Raw genomic sequence first — 27,652 nt, forward strand, 5'->3', positions numbered from 1 at the left:
TGGAATTTTATGGTTGTTTATTTACAATAGAAGGAAGAAATTAAGAAGGAGAGAGGGAAAAGGGAATTGATCTGCTCTATCCTGTCTGAGACAGGCAGGAGTTCAGAGGCCTTGGCCAAGGGGCCTCTCCAGAAAGCCAAGGAAAGGGGGAGCCAACCTTATCACTTACCATGTGACTGGCTAAAAGAAAACAGTCTGATGTTTCATGCTGAGCTTCTCTAGGGTCGAGTCCCACAGCCAAGTCTGCAAAAAATCCCTCTCACAGGAAGTGACGCGAAATATAAAGGCAGTTCTTTAAATCATTTCCTGTGTCGCACATGTACCATGGTGGCTTAAATTTGGTTTAGGACAGCCCAAGTGGTCAGTCAGTTGTTTCTGATTCGTCACTTGCTAGCACACACAGGTCATAGGCCTTTCCTCCCCCGACTTAATCCATAAGTGGGAGTGTATACATTCCTGGTTGCTAGAATTCTAAAGACTAAGCAGGGTGGAGTAAAACTAAAATTCACAATCCTTCCTGATGATGACTGGGGGACCAGTCTCTCGAACTGATCACTAAACAACCATCTTGTACCTCTAAAATTTTCTAACTACAGGTGCATACAAAACTTCACCTTCTAAGAGGAAACTACAATAGTCAAAGAGGGAAATAGAAGAGAGACAGTAAAACAAAGGTTTTGCTAGGTGCATTGACAAAACCCAATAAATGGAGATTTTTGAACCTTAAGACTTCATTCTCCAGAAGTCCTTGGTATTTCTTAGAATTCCCTATAATCTTTCCTGCTTCTCCACGTTGGCGAGATCATGTTATTGGTATTTAACTGGCAGTAACACCTTCCACGTTCTCTCTTCCTTTGCAATGATGCAGCAAGTATGGTGGGAAGCCAAGTGTGGGGATTTTAAATAGGCTCTTATAACTTTGGGGATTCTGATACTTTTGAATGTGCATTACATGCTGTTCTTTATAAAAAACTGTTACTTTGTGAAAATAATTTCCTTTGCACTCACAGTGGATCATGGCCAGGTTTGAAGAGGAAATGGATCTCATTTTTGGTGAGAAACCTTTGTACTCTAAATTTCCTTAGCTGACACAGTGTGTCAATGATTATAAGCTATATTTTTTATTTTTAAAACTCTTTTATTGTTTTTGCTTGCATGTGCAATATACTATTTCAGTTTTTTAATTTTTTTTCTCTCCTTTTTGTATTTGAATCACATCATCAGTATTGAAAAGATTGTATTTAACTCTTTTGATTTTGCAGCAATATAAGTTTAAAATATATTGGCCCTAATGTCAATGCATATGCCAAAAGCCTTAGACTATAAAAATGATGCCATTAATTAATAAAAAAATTATGGGACTTTGCTTAATGATTCTGTCTGATTCCAGGACAAGAGAATACAAAAATAGCCATTGTACAGTGCCAAAGAAGCACAAAGCTAAACTGCATAATGCCAATTGAGCACAAGGTCAAAGAAACCAACCAATCCCTATGGCATTGATGAAAATTTTGAGCCATGACAAGAGGACTTGAACTTTTTTAGGGTCTGAGATTGTAGCTATTTAACATGTGTTAAAGGCAGGTCTTCCTTGTCCCACATTCTACCAAGTATCTCAAATTTGGCTCCTACCTGGCTCCTATAATCTAGTCCCTTTTCTGTCTTTTATGGTGTGGCAAACTTTCTATAGTTCTGACTACTGATTAGGTAAATGCTTAATTGCTTATATCATTGGGCCCTGATTCGAGGACCTGTTATAGATTTGTTTTTCCTTTACTTAGAAATTTTACACAAAATACTTTGATAGTTTACATTTCATCCAGAAATTATCTTTTTTATTTAGATTTTTAAATATTTTTGATTTCTCTTGCCAATTGATTCATATATCTTATAACTCAGCTATGCATCCCTAAGTGATCCCTGGGTTTCTCAATCACCTTCTTCAGGGGCAGGGTATGTATAATTATTATTTTAAATTCCTTTTACATTCCTTTTGAGAGTAATTTTAGGTTAAGAAACATACTACCTCTTTGAATCCAGAAAGTGAACTGTTTGGAGAAGATACCATAGAGATGCCTCCACAGACCACAAGCTGCACCAGAAGATCCAGAGTGAACTTTGGAATGTGGTTATTTGAACTGCGTGGGGTTTTAAATGCATTTATTTTGTATGTATACTCTTATGCTGAAGGGGATTGCCCCCTAACTGGCTTTTTGTCAATGCACCTAGCAATTATTGGTTTTGTTCTCTTCCTCTATCGTCAAATTATTGTAATTTCATAGCTGGTATGTTTACAAGACCTACTGGAGAGACTAGTCTTCCATGGGTCTCAGGGGGGAATGTATAAATGGAGATTTTGAACCTTAGACTTCATTCCCCAGAAGTCCTTGTTATTTCCCAGAATTCCCTATAATCTTTCCCATGTCTCCATGTTGGTAAGATCATGTTATTGGTATTTAACTGATAGTAATGCCTCCCACCTTCTCTCTTCCTCTGCAATGATGCAGTAAGTATGGTGGTAAGCTAAGTGTGGGGATTTCAAATGGGATAATCAGCCATGGGCATGTGGTTTTTATTTTGTATCCTCTTTATTCCTTGATTTCTAATGATTATTTAATAAACCTCCTAAAATTGTATTATTGGAGATATAAATTTAATTTTTACACCCCTCCATTACCATATCTACTTATTGAGGCTCTTCTCTGTTTCTGTGTGGACTCCTTCAAGCCTCTAGAGTACTCATTCTCTGGTACTTGGGGTATGGCTGGCTACTTTTGTTTCTCACAGTGTATATTTTGAGGAGGTGGTCCTGCTGCCTTGCTCTGGGGAGGTTTGCAACTTTTGTCCATTTATATTCAGCACCTTGTTGTTTTGTGGGCTGGGGTGCTCTCCACTCTACTGCTTCTCTGCTCCTGCCAAGTGGGTCCCTTGCCTTAGGCCCTCTGCTACCATGTTGGGGTGCGGAGTTTCCTGAAGTTCAGCTGGTTCCCCTTTCTTCTCCCCTGCAGCCTCCTGGGCTCTGCTGTCAAGTAGGAGTGTGGAGTTTCCTTCCTTTTCTGCATTCCTGCTCGGGCTGGAATCCTACTCATTTTGTAGCTTTGTTGTCTCTAGTAGATTTGTGTGGCAGGCTACTCTAAATTCTGCCAGTTCTCACTGATTCTGTGTTGCTTGGGCTACTCTCTCTTCTTACTCCACCAAGTTGCATTCTTCCACTTTTCCTTTGTTTTGAGGTGGCATCGATTTATTTTTTATAGGTATGGGACTTGGCTATAGTGGAGGTTCCACTTTCTACAGAGAAGCAAGCATGGAAATGTGGATTCAGCAAATTTTCCTTTAGAACCATTCCCTCCTCCTTTCGTCCTTTTTTCTCCTTTCTTCCTCTTCTCTTTTCCTCTCTTCTCTTCCCTTCCCCTGTCCGTTCCCATTTTTTTCTACACTCATTATTCCCTTCAATGTTCTCATCTTTAAGTTAATTTCCTTCCTGTGAAAGCAGAAGTTTTGGAGACAGAAGGTTTCTGGTACTCTGCTTAGGAATTTTGCTCCTTAGCGCGCTTGCCAATGCAGGTGCTATTTGCAGTTTTTGGAGTCCTCGTCATGGAAATTGAAATGAAAAGACTGGATAAAGGTAGACTTTGTGACAGATGAAATCCAGCCTTTACAATTTTGTGTCATTCACAGATCACTTCTTGCATTTTGTTTTTACAAGACTACAAATGATTCATAATATAGTAAAGCTTCTGGAATGTTTTAGCTTTTTCTTCTCCTTGGTGATTGCCTCCTGACTGATCCTAGTCTTTCATTATACACAGGTTGATTTCACTAGTGTAGAATTTTGATTTCAACCCATATTTTCTGGACATTTCCCTTTATTCTTAATTCCTTGATGAAAAACATGGCAGCTCAAATTTGACCCTAACTGAGTCTCCAGGGGAGGGAATACCCACTCCATAGAAAGCCTCAGAGGTGGCTACTATTGTGGTGACCATTCAGTTGAGAGGTTCACATTAAGGTCTTATTTCAGCATCATCTTAGGATCCAATATTTATGCTTTCCTTCTTTTCACTTGTGTTTTTCCAGACTGGTCTCTGAATCCCAAAGCAAGTTCATTTTGAAGACATTGTAGGGAGAGAAATCTTTCTCCTTCTTCCTTCTCCCACTGCCACTTCAAATATCCAAGTCCATTTTCAGTACCATTTCCAATTCAGCTTGTTTCTTCTACAATGCTGATTTTTTTTAAACCTAGGAGCAATAGATGCTCTTGATCAGTTGATGAAAATTGACGAGAAATAAGAAAAGAGAAGGCATAATAAACTGAAGAAGTGGAAGCCTCATGTTCCTCTTGGCCTTTAGCTGCATCTTCCCTGTTGGGTCCATTAAAGAAATGTTTTCTTTTCCATATGTCTCTGAGAAAGGGGATGGATGCAGTCCTTGTGACAGGAGGTGCTGGGTTCAAATTTTAACTCAAAACACTTCCTAGCTGTCACTTAACCTCCATTGCTCAGCCCTTACCACTCTTCTGCCTTAAACAGCTACTAGACAATACACAGTCTTGATTTTAATATGAAAGGGTTAAAAAAAAACCAACTTAACTTTATTCTTCTTAGCAGACCCCAGTCTTGGTTAGTCATCTCCTTCTTGCCTGACTCTGTTTCACTCCCCCAGGGCAAACCCAGCCACACCACTTATGTTTAGTTTTTGGGGCTGGAATTTCCTGGGTTCTAGTCTATTCTTCTTCTACCTTCAACAAACTCCCTCCTACTCTCAAAGAGAGATCACTGAGTTCTTTCCTTCTTATGACTGTAAACCTGATCTCACCCACAGGTCCTAGAAATATAGTTGCTCAGCTCAGATAAGGTTTGGTTTGTCACAGTCTAGTGCCTTATCAACTGAATGGGGGTGGGGGTGGGAATCACTTTCCTCTGTGTGTGTGTGTGTGTGTGTGTGTGTGTGTCCCTGGAATACACTTCTCTAATAGTACTTAATTTATTTAGAACTTTATTTTTTTTATCGGAAAATAAAAATGAAGAGAGTTGACAATATGATCTCCAGATGACAAATAGAGAAGAATCAAGAGAATGGAATTTTGGATATAAACACACAAGATGTGTTTTGTTTCTAATGCTTGCACAGCGCCTGCATGTACATATTCCTCTATTATAGCTCATTTGTATATAGCAGAGGACAGGACTTGGGACCATTTGGAGGGACAGAGGATAGAAATCATTTGTAGATTGTATATAATGTCAAAGATGTTCAGGGAACATCCATTGATAGTTCTTCCTCAACACTCTCTTAGCCCCCATTATGAATCCAGTCTCCTAAATCTGCCATAAGTCTCACTTTCTCTTCATCTTCCTGGAAATTAGGTAGCCCAGTTCCTCTCTTCTCCTGACCTTTCTCTGTCTTCCCCAGACACAGTGTCTAGCTCTTGCCTACTGCCTCCTGGGAGACCTTCTTGTTAGTCTTAGCAGCTAGCATCTCTTCTACGTTGACATGGTGGTAAATGATCAAAGCTGAACTTGGGGAGGGTTTTTCAAATTCCCAGGTATTATTGCTTCAGTACTAAGCACATTTGCTCTTTTCCCAACAGTATTGACTCAAAATGTTCGAGAAAGTTTAGATCTAGGCAGCAACCATTCTACTCTGCAAACCTATGGGGATATACATGACTATCAGACACAGCACCAGTCTAAGACATCATCAATAAGTAGGCTCAGATTAAATAAACATGGCAACCACTAAATCCTTACATGCCCTCAGCTCTCAAAAAGGTAGTTCATTTTTTTCTATTTTTTTATTTTAAAAAACTCTTATCTTTTGTCTTAGATATGTATATGTATATGTTTATGTGCTTTGTCAACTATGTATTGGTTCCAAGGCAGAAGACAGGTAAGGGCTAGGCAATGGGGATAAGTGACTTGCTCAAGGACACCCAGCTAGAAAATGTCTGAGGTCAAATTTGAACTCTGGACCTCATGTCTTGAGGTCTAGTTCTTAATTCACCGAGCCATCTAGCTGCCTCATCTATTTCCTTTATAAAAAATTTAAAAATTACCTTCATTTCTGAATATATTCCCCCCCTCCCAAGCATACTATCCCTTGTAACAAAGAAAAATGAGAAAAGAAGTTTAGCAAAACTGATCAATACAGCCAAAGTCTGTCAACACAAGCCAAGCAAAAGGATACTTTCCCATAGGGTCCTTTCCCACTCACCTCATTTTCATGACTCCCATATACTGGGAAAATTTAGAATTGGAAGAATTATTTTTACTCTAAGGGACTCTGGAAGGCAGTTAGGTGGCTGAGTGAGTCACTTAACCCCCATTGCCTTAGCCCTTACAGTTCTTCTACCTAGGAAGAGTATTGATTCGAAGATGAAAGATGAGGGTTTAAAAAAAATCGAATGGACCCTAAATTCCCAGTTCTTTTTCTTAGTCTTCAATTTCTACCTCTTCTGTGATTCTTAGGGACTGAAGCAAATGTAGTTCCATTGGAGGAACAAAAAGTATAAAGATTTAAGTGAGTCAGAAGAAAACAGATTAGTCTGGAAATCTCTCATCTCATTTCAGGCATTCATCTTCAGATGATTGGCTCCTGAGATCAGTGGATTTTATCTAAAATTGTAGAGACAAAAACTAAAACCACACCTGAAATAGGGTATGAATTTCTGTCTTAGACAGATGCTGTACCTACTAAGTCCTATCCTTTGGGGAAAATATTATAAAGATGTGTGTATGCACATAAGACAGCTGGTGGTACAATGGAGAGCATATTGGCCCTTGAATCAAGGAGACCTGAGTTCAAATCTAGCCTCATAAACTTACTGTGTGATCCCGGGCAAGTAATTTAACTTCTGTTTGCCTCAGTTTCCTTAGCTATAAATTGTGGATAATAATAGCACCTGCCTTACAGGGTTGTTGTAAGGGTCAAATGAGATAATATTTGTAGAGTGCTTATTGTGGTGCCTGGCACAGAGTGCTTAATAAATGCTTATGTATCCTGCTACCTCTCCATTTAGGAATTCATTGATTCATTTCTTTAAAAAAAACTGAGTTTTACTGATGCTTTTTGTTTTTACTTTAGTCAAATCTAGATATATAGAATGGTATAGGGAAAAGAGCATTGAACTCAAAATCATAGCATCCTCTTATTCTTGGCACTTCCATTATACTATCACAGTGACCTTGGGTGATTAATTAATCAATTAGTCAAACAACAAACATTTATTAAGTGCCTACTATATGCCAAGTGCTGGATTGGGCCTTGGGGGCAACAAAACATATAAATATACGTAGACACCAAGGAATATAAAGTAATTTTGTAGGGAGAGTCTCAAGCCTCTGAGGGATATGGAAAGACCCATGTAGAAACTGGGCTTTGAAGGAAACTAGTGGTAGTAAGACTCTTACATGAGAAAGGAATTCTTTTCACATGTGGAAGTCAGTCTTTTTTTGGAAACAGGGAATGGAATGTAGTTTAAGAGAAACAGTTAAAGGTGACCTTGGCTGGATTAGAGTGAATGACAGGACATAATGTTTATAAACCTTGGAAAATGGGCTAGAATCAGGGCATGAAAGCATCTGGACCTAGGTTTCTTCATCAATGGTCTCTTGCTCTGCTTTGCTCCCTTATTCCTCATCTCCTACCTCTGCCCCTCCAATCCCTTGCCACACAGCCTTCCTTTATAACAAGGAAATAGACATGGCAATTGAGAGAATCTTAGGAAAGAAAATCTGAGAAATATAAGGGAGATTTTGGGGACAAATAAAGTGAAAAAGATGATTGCTTTTTCCAAATAGCAACTTAGATTCACAGATTCTAGCCCAACTATTGCAGGTGAATGCCCCAAAAAACTTCCAGAAACTCTATCTTTGTGTTCACTAACTTGTTCACAAACACATACTTGTTCTAATTCACCTGAATAGCTACACCAGTGACCCCAATTGCTATCATCCCTTTTCTCAGTTCAACAAATAGTTCTGCAAACATTTAAAAGTGTCTGCTCTATATAATGAACTATTCTGGGCATTGGGAATACAAATGCAAAAATAAAAATTCAGTCCCTTCCTTCTAGGGTATCATAATCTAATTTGTCCCAAATTTCACAAATGCAAATATAATACCCCATCCACTCTTCTGGCTCACTAATTTCTACACGTGGCCTACCTTTCTTCTTTCTTACTGTCAAAAATGACAGCATTTCCCCCCTTGCCCCACATCCTCTTCCCACCATGTACCTCTGGAGACATTTTGAAAGCCTCTTCACTTTCCCTTATTCAATACCAATCCAATTGATTGAAAGCTTAAAAAAAAAAGGGGCATCCCAAACTTTCAACATCTCTTTATGAAAGTCCACCTTTCTCCTTTGAACTAGGAGAACAATGTACACAGTAGCAGAAATTATTATACAGCAACTGTGAAGGGCTAATTCACTATCAGCAAAGCAAGTCTCTAAGCTAACCACAAAGGACTCATGATGAAAATGCTCTCCACAGCCAAAGAAGGAACTGTTGGAGTCTGACTGCAGATCAAAGCACGCCATCTTCCACTTTATTTCCTTCATGAGATTTCTTTTGTATGTATGCCACATATCTTTCATTATGGCATGAGCAATATGGAAATATGTATTATATGAAAGTACAGGTATAACCTATATCAGACTATTCATTGCCTCCAGAAGGGGAGTGGAGAGGCAGGAACAAGAACATTTGACTTCTAAAATGTCAAAAAACAATTGTCAAAAATTGTTCCTACTTGTGACTGAAATTTTTTAAATGGAAAAAAAGAACTTAAGGCTTGCTAGGCATGGTACTAAATGCTAGGGAGCCAAAAAAAGGGCAGAATTGGGTCCTGCCTTCAAAAAGCTTCCATGCTAACAAGCAGAAGGTAGGATTTTAGCTAAATCCTTGAGGGAAACCAGGGGAAGAAGTGAGGATAGAGAGCATCCTAGGCACCAGGGCAGCCAATGCAAGGCCATAAATGTGGGAGATGGGGGTCATGTTTTAGTAAAGTCAAGTAGACCAGTATTACTGGACCTTCGAGAAAATAATATGTCATCAGATAGGAAGTAAGTGAAAGGAAATGTGAAATACTTGAAGGCACCAGGTTATAAAGACCTTTAAAGTTCAAATGGAAGACTTCATATTTGATCCTAGAGATAATAGGAAGTCTTTGGTGCTCTCTAAGTAGAGAGTCACATGGTCAGGCTTAGACTTTAGAAAGATCATTTCAGTATCTGAGTGGAGGGCATATTGGAATAGGGAGGGTCTTGAGCCAGGGAGACTTTTCCCCCCCTACTCCCCTCTAGACTACATCCCTTCCTTTTTTTAAATATTTTTTTTTTAAAACAAGACCTAGTTAGAATGTTATCATCATAGTCTAGGTGAGAGGTGATGAGGGCGAGAGATAGGGATTTTGGCTATGTGACTGAAGACAAAGGAATATGGATGAGAGATGTTGTGAATATAGAAATGACAAGATTTGAAAGCATATTGAATATATGGGATAAGAGGGAAGAGTCAAATTATGGTGTTAGGTAAGTTAGGTGTAAGGTGATAGGAAGGTGGTGCTCTTGACAGAAAAAGGAAAATTTGAAAGAGAGGAAAGTTTTTGGGAAGGCAATGAGTTCATTTTTGGACATGTTGAGTTTGAGACTTTTACTAGACATCTAGTTTAAGACATACAAAAATCAGTTTGTGGAATGTGACTATAGTTCAGAAAAGAGCCAAAGATTGGCTCTAAAGATCTGGAAGTCATTTGCATAGAGATAATAATTGAACCTGTGAGAGTTGATAAAATCACCCAATGAGGTGTTCTTAATTTTTTCGGTATCTTACATCTTTTCAGTAGTCTGGTGATGCTCATGGACCTTTTTTTGGAATACTGTTTTTGTTTCTTCTTTTTGATGGCATTTTATATTATTTTATTTTAAATTTTTAAAATTCAAAGACATTTTATTTTCCCAAATACATGTAATAAATTTTAACATACATTTTCTGAAAACATAGGATCCCCTTCTTGGAGATGATAAGCAATTTGATATGGGTCATATATATATACATACATATATATACATATATATTGTCATGCAAAACTTTTTTCCATATTAGTAATTGTTGTAAAAGTATACTTATATAAAACCAGCCCTTCCAAGAATGAAAGATAGTAAGCTTTGATCTATATCTGATTCTGACAGTTCATTCTTTGGAGGTGGATAACATTCTTTGTCATAAATTTTTCTGAATTGTTCCAGATCATTGGATTCCTGAGATTAGCTATGTCTTTCAGATTTGATTATTGTACAATATTGATTTTGCTCTGCATCAGTTTCATGTAGATCTTTCTAGCATTTTCTGAAATTATCCTGCTTATCATTTCCTATAACAACAATTTCCATAACCAACACATGATTTTTAAAAGAATACATAAGATTATGAAGAAAATCTATTATATTCAAATAAGAGTTGTAGAAATATAAAAAAAAAAACAAGTTCATGGATCTCAGGTTAAGAACTCTTGGTCTTGAGGGGAAAGAGAAGAAATCTCATGCCTGGCTTCCTTAGGGGATTCTGCCCAAGGTTAGTGGGCATGAAATGGGAAAAGGACCATCAGTGAAGACTAAGGAGTGTTTGGCTAGGCAGAGAACCAGGAGAAACTGTGATGAAAACTTGAGAGGACTGAGTATCCAGGAGGAGAAAGTGATCAACAGTGTCAAATGTTTCAGAGAGGTAGAGTTGAATTGGTTCATGAAGGAGTTCAGATAAGGAAAAGAGGAAAATATAATTAGTGCAGTTGTGATGATCTGGAAACAAATTTAGGGATAGAGGGAATTGAGGTCCTGAAGCTTAAGAACAGGGTTAGATAAGGATTAATAATGTGGTATAACCAAATATTACATATATTCTGATAATATAAAATTATATATATCCTAATAATATTAAGGAGATTTTAAAGAGTTTGTGAACTTGGAAGCAGAACATTTGTAGGTGATTGAAAGATAAAAAATATGACCACCTCTATGAGTAGCTAAGGTAGAGTAGAGGAGCAGAGCATGGGAACTCAGTAGATTGAAGAATTTGAAAGTTAGGGTATATGAGGAACCATCAAAATATATCTCAAAGCCACTTTTTGTAGGATGGCAGGAGATGAGGTGGAAAGGGGGAGCTGGACACTGAACTCATTGAAAAAGAAAGGAAGCTATGCTGAATATAGGTAAGAGTCACTAGTATCTGAATTGAGTAATAAATTTGGAGAGTATGAATTTAAAAGGAGGAGTAGATGATTGGTGATGTTGTTAGAGGTAGAGTCTGGAAGTGGTTGAGAGGAACAAGGAGCATTTTGTCTCTCCCATCCTTATCTAGTGTGAACAAGTTCAAAGTGCCCCTCGCTATTACACTAGTGACTTAGAGGCATGAGAGTATAGTCAGAACTATAAAGGGTGGTGAGATAAATGGTGTCATCAGAGAGGATCCAGGTCTCATTGAATGCCACCTGATTGTAGGAAAAAGGAATAGGAAGTTTTTCAATTATGTACCAAGGGGGTAGAGTGGAATGAGTGGATAGATCCGATAGGGGTAAGATTGATCACAGGGGTAAGATTAAGGAAAATAGGAGTAAAAGAACAACCAGTTGGAGTTGAGGAATGGGATTTGTGTGTGTGTGTGTGATTGTGTGTGTGTGTGTGTATGTGTGTGTGTGTGTGTGTATTTAGAATTATCAGGATGAGGGGCAAAGAAGGGACTGGTAGTATTCTAACCACTGATACTCAATGGGAAAAGACCTTTCATGAAAATTTTGACAATCCTTCCCCAAATCTACTAAAATGTGAATGCAGTCAAATCAACAATTCCACATCAACTCAGACATGGTGATGTTGCCGAGAAGATGTCTGGTATGGGCTTATATTAAGGAAGACTTCTGGCAACTGCTAAATAATAACAGCTAGATTTGAGATTATTTTCTTTTCAGTATATAAGGATCAGTCTGGCCATGTGCGTCTCTGGAGTACCCATTTGCGAATGACCTCATCCAAATAGTCACAGATTGTTTGTGCTATTATTCCCCATCTTTTCCCCCTATTTCTCCAGGTTCTTGATAAAAAATACTATTTTCACACATGCTCAAACTTGTGCTAATGTGTGTGTACTCATGCACATGCACACATACATTTCCCTGACCCATTCTCTACTCCCCAAATGTGACTTCATTGGGCATCATTGAAATTAGAGAATTTCAGTGGACATCACAGTTTAATTGTTGCTAAGGCTTTTCTTCATAGTCACCTCTCAAACTAACTAAATAACATGGATGGAACTCTAAATGGGGCTTTGTCTAATATGACAGCATTTTATTGCTCTAAACCTTAGACTAAAGTGTTTCAAAAGAATGCAGACTGAGGTAGTATCAGTCCAGTGTGAGTTGCTATTCATCCCAGCTCCAGTGGCTCCACCTCAATTCTCCTCTTCCTAGCTATTCTTAGGTGTTGCTGGCTCTCCTCTTTGTGTCCTGAGTTTAATCACATCTTAATGAGTGATCAATCAATCAATAAGCAATTATTAAGAGCCTTCTATATTCTAGGAAGCGTGCTGAGTCCTAGGGTTAGTTGAATAGAATGCTTCTTTCAGATTCCAAACATTGTGATAAATTCTTCTATAGTAGGCATATTCTAAAAGTCATCTTTCCAAAATAAACCTGTTAATGTGTCTAAACACTTAAATTTGTCATCATTCCTTTAAGTATGGCTCAGTTCCCACTAGGAACTGTGGAATGATTCACACAAATTATCCATTTTCTTTCAAGTATTTTTATTTTTTCAAAGATAAAGTTTGTCTTGAGACAAAAGCACATCTCCCAAAACATCTTAACCAATACCTGTAAAGTACCTTCTCCAAAAAGCTGTCGAATCATCATCTACTTTAGTGATTCTGACCGACAGAATTTATCACTTGTCACTTTCTACTCCTATAGTTTATAGCTTGTTAACAGAAAAGATATGCTTTTACATTTAATGACTTGTTATCAATTCAGTTTAACACAATTAAAAGTTACCATGTGCCTACTAGGTGCAAGGCACTGTGCTAGGTGGTGTGGATGCAAAGAAAAAATGCAAAAAATTTTTGCCTTCAAAAAGTTTAAGTTCTACAGAAAGGAAAACATATGCATGCCTAAATATTGGAGTGTGTACAAAATAGTACAAAAGTAATTTCAAGAGAAATGAAGACTAATAAATAGAAAGATTAGGAAGGACTTCAAGGAGGTTATGGCACTTGAGCTGTACTTTGAAGGAAGTTAGGGATCATACAAAGCCATGATGAGAAAGGAGTTCCTTCCAGACATGGAGGACCACTTGTACAAAAGAACCAAGGCAAGAAACCTTCTTAGGGAGCTAGTTTGACTGGAATAGAGAGTATGCTAAAGAAAATAATATGTAACACAGATAATAGTCAAGTTAGGCAAGAACCATATGCAATGGGCATCTGGCTCATGCAGAGACCATCTTGGCTTTCAGGGATGATCTCTCTCCAAGTCCCTATAATGCTGGAGAGATAGCTTCTAGGAGAATTAAAAGGCAGTGACACTTCCTTTCAGAAATGGCCTGGGGATAGTGGGGAGCAAGTGAGAACATTTTGTAACAAGTTCTGGTTGGATAACTGTGGGTTATGTTATAAGGAAATGAGCAGGAGGGGATGCTGTAAAGGAAGAAGCAGGAAGGTTCCAGAATTCTGGAGAAGTGATAGGACTGTTTTTTCTTCTAACAGACAGTTAAGCAGGATGTTGAGTTTGTCTAGTCTCCTAGGGTGGACCTAGTGAACTAGCTATTCTCTCTCCTGTGGCTTTCCTTGTGATCCATCTTACCAACTACCTGTTCCTGTGTATCTTGCTGATGCTGACTGAGAGATATTCCTACAGAGCTGCTTGAGATACTGAAAGCCATCTGTCAGTGAGAGCTTCCCTGTGAGCCATGCTCCTGCTTACCTTCCAACCTTACTACCTCTATCACCATCTAAGGGGGGGGGGATTTGGGTTAGTGAAATGTATTTTATTATAGGAACTGGGACTCTTAGGTAGAGAGGTAATTGACAGTGCACATACTACCTCTCTGAAGTTACCAAGTAGATTTGGTGGGAGGTTTATTTATATTCTTTAGATAGATCATCCCAATTCCCTTCTCTTCCTTCCCTTATCTTAAATAAACCCTGTTTAATAGCATGTTATCCTATAAGCTTTATCTTGTTGACCTTTCCAAATCCTGTGCCCTTCTGATACTGGTCCTAAACAATCATTCCTTGACCTACTAAACTTCCATTATTATCAGGTATCTTTCTAGAAACAATTATTTTAGTTATATACAATTATTTCAGTTGGGAGCAGCCTTTTCCACTAACTGCACAGCCAGAACTGTTGGTGTCTTCAAAATAGACTATCAGCCACATTCATTTAGAAAAAGCATGAATCCTGCTCTCTCTTATGGCCTCAGGCCTGGATTCTTGGCTTTTATCATTTGTCCTGTTCCATTCTAGGTCTAAGAATGGAATCTCTGAGCCATAGGAATCTGGGAACCAGAGTCCAGGCCATCTGGAGCATCAGTGATACCCCTGACGTATAAGAAATGATCCTCGTGAGTGACCATCAAGAATCCATCCCAGGAGGGGGACTCATTAGGCAACAATGTGCCAACTTTGGTCATGAATCTGGTGGGACTAATGCTATGTAGGAACTGAGCCAAGTGTTAAGCATGCTGCCCTAGAGACCAAGGTAGTGTAGGAAAGAGCAAACCTGCAAGGAGTTGGGGAAAATGTTTGTACATGTGTTCTTGCTATACCTTTAAAGTTAATATCCCTTTGTAAAAGTTAATTGATGTTAAGTGGTTAAATGGAACTGGGGTGCTAGTCACTAGCTCCTAAGAAGTGGAGTGGAGAGAATGCTGCCAGTAGGGGATTGAGGTGATAGTTTTAGAGAAAAGAGACACTTCAAATCCCTCAGAATACCTGTGAATAATAAGAGGGAGACATAGCCTGCCTGGCTCTAAGAGAGGTGGGCCAAAATGTATGTGTTTCATATATTATGGAGAACTGAAAAGTTTGCAGTTTATGCTACAGGTAAAAGGAGACACTAAAATGTTTTGAATAGGTCATGGCTATATTTTAGGAATATTAATTTGAGCTAAGTGGAGGGTGGATTGGGCAGAAAAGAGATATGAGGCAAGGGGAACAATTAAGAGACTTTTATTGCAAAAGTCCTAGTGAGAGATGACCAAAGTCTGAACCAGGGCAGAGGCTTTGTTATAGGAGCAAAGGAGGTGGATGTGAGAAAGCTTATGGAAAATGATAAAAAAAAATTGGCAATGAAGTGAATCATAGAATCTTAGATTTGGAGCTAGAAGGGACCTTAGAGGCCAAAGCTCTTATTTTGCATTAAGAAAACTGAGGCACAGAGAGATTAAGCCCAGGCTCATGTAGCTAGTAGATAGAGGAAGATGCTAAGGATATCTTATGGGCTTTGAACATTGGTGACAGGAAAGATGGTGGAACCCTCAACAGAAATGGGGAAGTTTGAAGGAGGGATTAGTTTTTGGGGCAATAAACCAAAGTCCATCTTGGAAGTGTTGAATTTGAAATATCTACTAACACTGTCTTTTGTATTTGATTTGAATTTTGTTGATGGTTATTCCCTCAGGAAAGGAATTTGGAAGCTTGTACCTGAGTATGCTCTAGACCAGCGGTTCTCAACCTCTCAATTTGTAGCAATGAGAATACATAATGCATATCAGGTATTTAAATTCCGAATCATAACTGTAGCAAAATTACAGTTTTGAAATAGCCACCAAAATAATTTTTTGGTTTGGGGGTCACTGCAACACGAGGAACTGTATTGCAGGGTCAAGGCATTAGAAAGGTTGAGAACCACTGCTCTAGACCATAGGTCAATAATTCAATGCTCTAGACCTTAAATTACATGGTTGTAGTAATTGTGTACATCATTCTTTTGACTCTACTTTCATTATTCTGCCTCACTTAATGCAAGTTCTCTCATGTTTCTCTTAATTCTTTGTATTTTCATTATTTGGAATACAAACTCATTTCTATATCTTAATTTGCTTGGGCTTATCTCAATTCTTAGACACACTTTGCTTCAAACTTTTAATTATAAATAATTCTTTTGAATAGTTCCATTTGTCTTTTCTTCCCATCATTATTAGCCTCCTTGTGTTATAAACTCAGTGGGATTATACATAAGTGGATCATACGGCCCCTTCAGTTTATAGCCAAAGAAACTATGGAATAGAGAGGTGCAGCAGAGGTAGAATTTGAACCCAAGACCTCTGACTCCAAATCCAGTGCTCTTTACACTCTATCACCTAGCCTATCTCTCACTGGGTTAAAAAAAAGATTTATGCAATTTAATATAGTTTTCCAAATAGCTCTATCAGCTTTGAATGAGTGCTTATGACTTCTAGACTTCAGTATTGAATGTTTTGATCTTTTGTCATCTCTGACCATTTGGAAGATATATATTTTTCATTTTCTAGAGTATTTGGAACTTTTGAAACAATTGATTAATCAGTTATGAATGTTCTTTTGTAATTATTTCTTTTGTAATTCTGAATTGTACCTTTCTTTTGAACGTTTGTTAAAGGTAACTGGGTCTTAATCTTTTTGATTTGTGTTACCCATTGGTTTTTAGATGTTAAGACTTAAAAAATCAGATCTCTTTATATAATAGGGCCTTTGGAGCATTGTCCAGGTTGCCCATCATGGAGATACCCCTAAAGAGGCAGGTCTAGGATATTCCCAGATTGTCCAACACAGTGTTACTTTCTCCTTCCATATGAATGGGAATGTTGTGTGCATTGCCTGAATAGGCTGGAAAAAGCTATATCTTTAAAACTGAAGAGGCTGAGATAGTCACTCTCCTTTCTGGCTCAAACTTTTTCCTGCACTCCTTTGAGTTGTGTCAAGAGGGTAAAGATTCCCAGGTCACTCAGCATGGAGGATGCCATAAACTGAACTGGTGAAGGGGGAAAAGACTTTCTTCCTCTGCCCTCCCTCTTTTCCCTCAGCTTGAAGAAATGGACCTTTTTTTTTTCTGTTCTGTGTCATTTGTCCTTCTTAACTCCAGGTGTAGGTGATGATCCCCTTCAGATCTGGAAATACAAATCTTGGAGACTGGAGTCAGGATTCCTGGTGGGAGAATATAGCCAGACACAGGCTGATACGGAAGCCTGTAAATTATCACCAGAACTCCTGGAACTCAAGCCTGAGGAAGAGTCTTGTACTTGGAACTGGGACTGTGCTCTATAGGAACTGAGCTAAACTGTGAACCTAATTCTCTTCCTCTCCTCAGAAACCAAGGTAGTATGGGAGGGAGGAGAATATTCTACCTCAAATATATTGAAGAGTGAGTTTGTATATTTGTAAATATACTTTTAAAATAAATATTTCTTTGAAAAAGTTTTTTTGGTACTTTGTAAAAGTTAACCCTATTGTTAAGTTAGTGGTTAAATGGCAATTAGGGAAATTTTAAGGAAAAAGGATGCAGAGGATCCCCTAGAGCCAGGTGAACATGATAGATGGGGGCTAAGAGCTTAAATGCATACCAACCTCCCTTAATGGTTACGAAGAACACAAGGCATTAGGGAGGAGTGGAATTGAACATACTTGACCTTCAGGCAATGGCAGCTGGGGAAGCTAATGCTACATTTAATGCAAAGATTTATTTGACTAAAACTTCTACCCAAATTGAAAGGTAATTTGACAGAAAATAGGTAGAGGCCATCAGCTTATCCTCTATATGATAATAAATTCAAATTAGATAAGTAACATAAAAAGTCATGCCATAATACAGAGGCCTAATTCTAATGAAGGCTTAATCACAGATGTCAGGGCAGCAAGTTTCTATCCTTGCTATACTACCTGCACACAGGTAGTAAACGTTACTTTGGTGTGGCAGACGCCAAGAGTAAACCATGAGGGTCTTGGGTCTCTCTTTTCTATACTGCCTGACCAACCACTGGCTCAGTTTTGAAGTCTTCCAGTTATTTTTGACACATGGGGGAGCATGAAAAACCTGAATTTGACCGCTGCCTCCTGTCCTTCCCCTGGGGGAACATTTAGATTGGTCTAAGCCCTGGGTGGGAGACAAAGGACAGTCAATATCAGGGCTTTGATCTGACTCCTTAATGGGGAGCCAGCAGCCTGGAGCTCCTTGTTATCTGAAGGGTGCTTGTCTTGGGAGGTCCCTAATTGCAGGATCTTTGTTTCATGGATAAATGAAACTGTCCCTCTGTGAGTCTAGTCAATATTTAGGACGATTTCTACTGCTCTGCTGCCATCTTCCTCACAGCCTCTGGGGTACAATTCAGGCTAGGAAGAAGTTTGGGATTAGGTTAAAGAATGGGGAAAGTCTAGAATTTATCAGACTGATGATACACACTCTGCACTCATGTTGTGCATCTGTAAATTTTGCTCCCCCGGGGACAAAGATACCAAAAAGAAAGTTCTAAAGACTTGTATAATGTTCCAAAAGAGATGTAAGTATTCTATCTTTTGGAAGACTGTTATAAGTGACTGTTCAATTTGGGGAGTGAATTTAAGGAGTTTTATATAAGGGTCACACTTTCAACTTCATCAGGGAGGCAATAGGTTGGAGGGAAGAGCAAGAGGGTCAAGAAACTTAGGTGGTAATTATAGTTCTGTTCCTCATTACACTAGCTGTGGGGTGCAAACCATTTAACTCCTTTTATTCTCAGTTTCCTCTTCTACAAAAGAAGTGACTTGGGGGATAGCTAGGCAACTCATGAATAATCAGGCCTGGAGATGAAAGGTTCTGGGTTCAAATTTTATCTCGGCTACGTCCTAGCTATGTGAACTTGGGCAAGTCACTTAATCCCCATTGCCTAGCTCTTATCACTCTTCTGTCTGAAAACCAATACATTGTAGTAATTCTAAGATGGAAAGTAAAGGTTAAAAAAAGGTGAGGTGATTGGATTAAATAATCTCTGAGGTCTTTATTGCACATAGAATTGATCTTGAATCAAATTGACTTTGCAATAATTGAAATATTCCTTTTCTATTATCATATGAGGTCAACTAATCAACAAATATTAAGCACCTACTAGGTCTCAGGCACTGTTCCAAGCACTGGAGAATACAAGTCCAAAGAATGAAACAATTCCTCCTTGCATTCCAACTCTAATTGGGTGGCTGTGCATAGAAAAGTATTTACAAAATAAAGATAAAGTTAATAAGTATATGTATGTATGTGTATATATGTTTGCATAAATGTAGATATGTATGTAAATAGAGATATAAACAGATAGATGTATAAATATATACACACACTGGTATATATACAAAGTAGTAAAATATGAAGTAGTTTGGGTGGATAGGCAAAAGGTTTGGTGCAGAGGATGGGGCTTGAACTGCATCTTAAAAGGAAAAGAGGGACTCTGACTTGGAGGTAAGGAGGGAGCACATTCCAGGCAGGGGGGGAAGGTAAAGGATCTGATAGTGTGATTCTCCTACTTAACCAACTACTATAGCTTCCTATTGCTTCCAGAATAAAGTTGGAACTTCTCAGTTTAGCTCTTGTAAAGCTCTAGAAAATATGACCCTAAGAGTCTTTGTTCATCTCTAATAATACTTCATTTCTCTTCTCTCTTTCTTTATTTTCTCTTCTTTCTGGCTCTGCTCTGCCACTCTCCTCCTCCCCACCCATATAAAAGAAAGAAACAAATAAAAATCCCCTTGTAACAAATGTGTAGTCTAGCAAAACAGACTCCTAAATTTTCCATGTTGAAAAATCTTGCCTTGTCCTGTATCTTAAGTTCATCACTGTATGTCTGTAGGTGGGTCGAATGTATCACCAATGGAGCCCAGAACTGAACATTACATCCCAGATGTGGTAAAGCAAAAGTTATTCCTGGAAGTTGTTATGCCTCTCTTAATACAGAATTAGCATTGTATGTTCACCATAGCTCAAAGTTGGTTCATAGAGAATTTTCAGTCCACTAAAATTCACTTTCTTTAAGGAATAAATTTCTATTTTGGACTCAGGAAGATGATTTTTTTATCAGTGTAAGTGTAAGACTTTATATTTATCCCTATTCAATTTAATCTTCTTATACTCAGCTCAATGCTCTAGGCTTTCAAGATCTTTTTGGAGTGGACTCTTGTCACCCAGTATGTTAGCTACCTCTTTCAGCTTTTTGCCATCTGTGAATTTGTTGAGCCTGACATCTATACCTTTATCTGAATAACTAATTTTGTCCTCTGGCTGACCATTCTAGGTAAACATCCATGAATATCATTTTAGGGGATGTCAATCCATACTGTACTTTGTACCTGAGGTAACAGTTCTTAGAGAAATCTGTGAATTGGGGGATTGTCACTACGTGCACTGTCATCATTAAGGAAAATATTGGCTACTATGCTTTTGGCAGAGAGAAAGCTCTAGCATATATCTGGGGTACTGAAATCCTCCATCACAATCATATTTATTAAGCACCTACTCGGGGAAAGATTGTATCCATAATAGTTATATACTGGCTATATGCAAAATGGCCATAAGATAACTTTTTAGGGGGGAGGACAATAACAGCCAGAGGGATTAGGAGAGTCTTCATGTAGAAGGTGGCTCTTGAGTCTTGAAGGAAAACAGGGATTCTAGGAGGTGAAGGTAAGGGGAGATCACATGGGGTATGGCTGGTACAAAGACATGGAAATGGAAAATAGAGTACTGTATTGGGAGGAAAAGTTAGAAAGCTGAATTCATTGGACTTCAGAATGTCTGAAGGGGAATAAACGAAAGGGAATAATAAGAGTTTAACAGTAGGTTGGGGCCAGGTATTGAAGGGCTTTAAATGTCAAACAGAGAAGATTATATTTGATTCTAAAGATCACTAGTTTTATTGAGTATGGGAATAATATTGTTAGACTTAGACTTTAGGAAAATCAATTTGGCAACTCTGTGGAGGATGGAATGGAGTAGGCTGAGACTTGAAGCAGTTTGACTGATTATAAGATTATTTCAATGGTTCAGGTAAGAGGTGATATAGACCTGAAATAGGATAAGGGCTGTGTGAGCAGGCAGAAGGGGATGGATTTGAGAAAAGTTGTTGAAAAGATATAACAATTTGTAGATATTGGAGGTGAGGAAGACTCAGAATTAGAGAATGACATGAAATTTGTGATCCTGAGTGATTGGAAAGGGTTAGTTGTTTTTGAGAAGGGTCATTTCATCAGAGACAAGAATAAAATAAGAAAAAATAGAGAATGTTTTTGAACTATGAAGAGAAGGGGAAAAAGGGGGAGCTCATAGTAAATTGCCTCTATTTTCTCTATATCATTCTTCTGTGCCAGATTTGTGATCGTTTTCCTGAACTTGGGGTTTTTCCAGGAGAGATTGAAAAGGACAGCACAAAAGTCCTGGTTTTCCTTTGGTAGAAGCATCTCCTATTCCCTGCTCTTGGATTGCTGGTGAAAAAAAATCCAATACATTTTAATATTTTATACTTAGTTCTAGATGGGCCCTTAGGACCATAATCCAACTTCATATTTTTACAGTTTTGGAAAGTGAGGTTAAGGAGGTAAAGTAGATTGGGTAGTATATACAGAACTGGCATTTGAAGATAGCTCCTCTGACTTCTAATCCTTGAAACTGTCTTGATATATCACACTGTACGAAGGACCCAGGTCCTTTTCCTGGCTATCCTACTTGGCTATTCTGTAGGAAAGAACTTACTAGTACTTAACTTGCCCAACTCTCCCATTTATTTCCCGTGTGATCTAGGGTTAGTTACTTAAACTTTCTGGGCTCCATCTACCATTTTTTTTTTGCCTTTGCACTCTCCATCTCCTATATATGCAGTGCTTTCCCTCAGTTCCTCTACCTCCAGTTTTCCTTGAAGAATTGACACAAGAATCATCTGTAGGTCAAAGAAATTTGAAGTTTGAAGAAGAAGTTTGAAATTATTTCCTACTCTAGTAACTACTCTAGCCCTTGACTTTCCTATCCTCCAACATCTTCCTTGCTCCCTAATTGCCCCTAACACCAATTATGCCCCTTTGACAGTGGCTCCTGAAGATAAAGTGCTTCCAGTTAATAACAGATTGAGTAAAAGAAACACTCATCATCAGAAAATAAAACAAGTCCCACTAGTGGGGAGGCTAAGGAAATGAACACACAATGGAAAAATGCTTAAGAATGAAGCAGGGCAGTGATTAGAGAACAGATTCTGGAGCTCAGTTTGATTGCTGAGTAGTGGTCAGTCTGGAGCAGGGAAGATAGGAGGCAGAGTGACTCATCAGGAGTCAATTACAATAGCCCAGACATGAAATGATGAGGACCTGGGCTTCAGAGGTGGGTCAGAGAAGAGAAGAGGGTCTATATTAGAGAGGCTATGAAGGTAGAATCAATAGATGGAAGGAGAAACCAATTTAAACTAATTCTTGGAAGAAAATAGAAATTCCAAAAGGTAGAGGAAAAACATGACAGGCATGGAGGCAGCCACTGCACAGGTAAGGAAATGGAAGGAGGGTTGTAAGGAAGGGTGGCTAGACTGAGAAAAAGTAGGAAGTTATTTAAATTGTGATGAATTTTAAATGCAAAATAGAACAGTTTATATTTAATCCTAAAAGTAATAGGGAACTACTAGAGTAACAGGGTGTGGTAGCAGGACTATCTGCTAAAGACTCCTGGCATATGGGAAGGGCTACTTCGTTTTCCTTCAAAGGCACTGAAATTGTGTTTGAGACAATAGAAGCAGACAGGTAAGGCTTAGGCCATTGATGTAGGTTCCTGGTCATTTGAGTAGAAAAAAGAGCCCCCTCAGATTTTTGTCCAAGAGAACAGCAGGGCAATGAGAAAAAGCAACAATATAGGAAAGCTTAAACTCAATTTTAAGGAAATATTCTTTCTCTAGTATGGCTCTTTAAAACTTCCTTTGTTAATTGTTCGATGGACTATGAGTGTCTCATTTTCATTCCAATCTTGAACCCAAGATAACCAGACTGGATTGGTCAATTCTTACCTACTACACATGGTCAGGGCTGTATTTTAAAAAACACACCCATACACATTGTCAGTTGTGAGGGGAATGGATTGGAATGGAGAAAAGATTTAATCCAGGGAGATCAAATAGGACGTCACTGTAATAGGATGGTGCTGTGTGAGTGGAGAGTGATTACCTAACCTATTCTATCGACTCATTACTCTATTTCTTAGCCAGTATCAGATTATTTTTTATGATTACCACTTTATAGTATGACTTGAAATCTGGTACAGATAGGCCTCCTTCCCTCATACTTTTTTTTCATTGATTCCCTTGGTATTCTTGACTTTTTTTCTTCCAGAAGAATTTTGTTATTATTTTTTCTAGTTCTATGAAATAATTTTTGGGTACTTTGATTGGTATGTCACTGAACAGGCAAATTAATTTAAGTAAGATTGTCATTTTTATCATATTGACTCAGCCTATCCATGAGAAATGAATATTTTTTCAATTGTTTGGTTCTGACTATTTGTGTGAAGAATGTTTTGAAAATATATTCACATAGTTACTGGGTTTATGAGTGCTATTTTGCACATGATGAATTTAAGGTGATATTGAAAGAACCCATTTGAAGTGTCCAAAATATATTGATGTGGGACTCGAGCTCAGGACAGGGATTAGATTAGGTGTATAGCTTTTTGAGTCCTTAGCATAGAGATGATGAGGTCACCAAATGAAAGAGTATAGAGGAAAAAAAAGAGGGAAGAGCCTTGGGTTGCCCACAATTAGTGGGTATAACCTGAATGATGATTCTGAGAAGGGGCACTTAAACAGGCATGAAGAGAACCAAGAGAGAGTACTGTTTGGAAAACTCCGAAAGGAGGCAGGGGAGGATCCCCAATAAGTTGGCAAGGAGGACTGAGAAAGATCTTCTATTCTAGAAATTAAAAGATCTTTGTTTTGGAAAGAGCAGTTCTTAGAGTGATGAGATGGGAAATAAATTACAATTAATTTAGGAGCGAATGAGAGCAGAGTAAGTGGAACCCCTGGACAAAGATTACATTTTCAAGTAGTTTGAGAAAGAAAGGACATCTCTCTCTCTCTCTCTCTCTCTCTCTCTCTCTCTCTCTCTCTCTCTCTCTCTCTCCCTCTCTCCCTCCCTCCCTCCCCTTCAGATGATGTCAGGTGGAAAGGAAAAGAGGGAGTCTGGCAAATGGCTTTGATTTTTATCAATTGAATATAAGGCAAAGTCCTCAATTGAAAAGATGGAGAGGGGAAATTCAATGGAAATTTGGAGAAAAGGAAGTTTGGAAGAATTGTTACAGAGAATAGGATAATCAATTAGGGAGGGAGGTTAAATAAGTTTGCCTTATGGTTGTGAATGCCAATTGAGTTCAGATAACAAATTTGTAGTGGATCAAGTCAGTAGAGTTTTGGGACTTTTAAGCAATAGATGAGAAGTGTAGGAGATAGATGATGGAAGGAACCCAAATTTGAAAATGTATATTGGTAACAAGACAAGGAAACAAGGTATTGGAGAATAGAGATTAGTTTAAAGTTGCACTGTGCCACTAAGGTTTGAGATGGAAAAAGGAAGAAAGTATCATAAGAGAAGGAACAGTTAGTTAGATGGCACAGTGGAGAGAGTATTGGACTTGGAATCAGGAAGACTCATCTTTATTAGTTCAAATCCAGTCTCAGATACTTAACTACACTGTTAACTTAACGCTGTTAATTTAACGAAGTTGTGTGGTCCTGGACAAATTGCTTAACCCTATTTGCCTCAGTTCCCTCTTCTGTAAAATGATCTGGAGAAGGAAATGGCAAAACATTCCAGTATCTTTGCCAAGAAAACCCCAAATGGGGTCTGTCTGAGTCGGACAACAAAACAACTGAACAACAATGTTCAGAGAAGGGATGCTGAACTGAGAAAGTACTGCGAGGTGGAGGGCATGAGAGTCTTAAGACAGAGAACAACTTTAGGAGACTTAGGCATAGGGAAAGATAGAGTGATAGAAGGTTATAATCAGATAAAAGAATTTCACAATTCTTTATCAATGAGGAAAAATATTTGTGGGGGATGATGAGGTCAAGGATGTGACTATTCTCTGTAATTTAGGTGGAGTGTAGTAGTAGGTCCTGGAAGTTATGGTATTTGAGGAAAAGTCAACACACATGTTAAATTCCCCAAATTGTTTTTTGTCAGAATGAATGTCTCATTGCTAAAGAATAGTTACAGGGCCATAGCACTACAGAGAATTGGAACTATTTCAGTGTAGTGTTTTGAGGGGTTGGGCATAAAGTCCCATCCAAAGTTCTCCCTCTCCTCACATTGCTACATTAAAACAAAATCCACTAAGAGTGATTTGTCCCATTCTATTTCATTCACTTCATTTATAAAGCAAATATTATAGTTTAAAAAGTGTCATTATTTCCTGACATCACCACGCTCATATAATCTCTTGTAACAAAGAAATACAGCACACGCTATTCCTCAGTCAATGTACATCCATTTCATTTCTAGTTTCTAGTGCATAAAGTGGTGATATAAATATTTTGCTACTTATTGTACTTCTCCTTATCTTTGATCTATTGTGGGGAGAGAAATGCCCAGTCCCCCCCACCCCCATTACAATAGCCTTCTATTTGATCACCCTGTCTCAAATCTTTCTTCATTTGTAATCTATAGACACAACTGCCAATGGGTATAATGGAGTTAAAAGATAAAAACACTTAATCACTTTTGTTACTTCAAAATTGTTTCCCAGAGCGATTGGGACAATTTGTATCTTCATTTGGAATATGGTTTAAAAAATTCTCTATTGCTAAGTTGACAAATATAAAAAACATTTCTGTATGTAAAGAAGAACAAAACAGAGAATTGGGTGTGGAACTCTGAATCTTTGTTTTGTGCAGCTTGTTTTTTTAAAAGTATACAATTACAGTTATTCCAGAACTACCCTACTTTTTGCTTCTGTTTCTGAATTTTCTTCTATTCACTGCTGTTTATATTTTAAATGCGTCATGTATGTTCTTTTCTTAATGTTCTTTTTTTTAACATCACTGTCCATCTCTTCTATAAATCTCTCTACTCTACAAAGCATTCCAAAACAAATAAGTATAATCAAGCAAAATAAATTCATTCATTAGTTATGCTTGTGATAGGTCTCTTTCTAGTCTATAAACTTTTTTGATCAAATTCCTATATCAGAAAAAATTGAGCTTGCATAACTAATAAAGCATATATATATACCAGTGTACTTGCACAAAATAAATAGAAACATAAAAATTCAAAAGGATGAGATAAAGTTATAATATTTGATCCCATAATCAATAGAGAGTCATTGGAGTTAAGTGGTGCTTTAGAAAAATCACTTTGGCAACTGACTGGGGAGGATGGATTAGAATGAGGAGAGATGGGTCAGGTTTACCAATTAGGAGGCTACTATTAGTTAAAACAGGTGAGAGGTTATAATCTGAAATGTAGAGGTGAGTGTATGAGTATAAAGTCCACAACTGGCTATTTTGGGGATGGTAGGATGAGACCCATCTTCCCATCCTTTGATTAGTTCATTGCATGCTCCTTGGAGTCAGACCATGCATGGACCTCCCACTTTTCTGCCCAGGTGAATAAAAGAATTCATCATCATTCTCTTATAATCATGGTGGCTCATTATGTTGATTATAATTCTTAAGTCTTTCAAAGATGTTTTTCTAGACAATATTGTAGTCATTGTATAAATTATTTCCTTGGGGTCTACTTATTTCACTCCACATTAGTTCATATAAGTCCTGGTTTTTCTCAGGTCATTTTTTATGGTAGAACAAGGCTGATCATTTTTTGAGTTTATTTTACATTCTGTTGATTTACTGAAGTTATTCATTTTTAGGACTTTCTAAGTAAACTGAAATTGCAAAAAGCAACAGTTTTGTTCCATCTTTGCCTACAGTTATTTTTTCAAATTCTCTTTGTCTTATTGTCATAGTTAGGATCTCAAGAAATATATCTCAAAATACTAGTGGCAATGAATATACTTGATTTATGATTTTATTTGAAAGGCTTTTAGTGTTTTTCCATTACAGATAAAATGGTATCTCCTTGTTTTACATAGATAAAATTTACCATAAAAAAGGGATGGTCTATTCCTATGCTTTTATAATATTTTTAACATGCAAGGTGGTTGTGTTTTTTCCAAACTTTTTAAAATCTATTGATAAAATGTAATTTTTGTTATTTTTTTTACTTGTATGGTCTAAAATGTTTATAATTTTCATAATCCGGAGCAAATCTTGCATTCTTGGTTTAAATCTAATCTATTCTCAATCATTAGAGCATTAATACATGTTTTCCAGCATTGATTATTTGCATCTTTTATTATCTTTGCCAGTTTACAACCAGAGAGAGTTTGCCACTTTCCCAGGAATTTCCTCTTAATTGAAGTGCAAATGAATCTTTTAGTGCATAAGATCATAGTGGCTATCTGATAGATTTCCCTCCCCACTTTTAAAAAAGCATCCCTTGGACACAATTTTAGTAGTGGGATCACTGAGTCAAGGATATGATCAATTTTTTTAGCTTTTGTTATAGATTGACATTTTCCATTTGAAAAAATCTGCCCTAATTCATTTTACTAACAGTGTAATATTTTGTTTGTTTCTCTA

At 37.8% G+C, this 27,652-nt stretch overlaps 1 long non-coding RNA gene across 1 annotated transcript in view; it reads right to left on the reverse strand.

The window, feature by feature from the left end:
- LOC107651428 (uncharacterized) overlaps positions 1–27,652 on the reverse strand; it is a 43,207-nt gene continuing 15,555 nt past the window's right edge. The window contains exon 2 of the long non-coding RNA XR_001628254.2: positions 1–27,652. This exon is cut by the window's right edge and continues 13,295 nt beyond it. This is a non-coding gene — a long non-coding RNA (uncharacterized LOC107651428).

The sequence above is a fragment of the Monodelphis domestica genome, chromosome 2 (genome assembly GCF_027887165.1).
Source record: "Monodelphis domestica isolate mMonDom1 chromosome 2, mMonDom1.pri, whole genome shotgun sequence".
Taxonomy (NCBI): Eukaryota; Metazoa; Chordata; class Mammalia; order Didelphimorphia; family Didelphidae; genus Monodelphis; species Monodelphis domestica.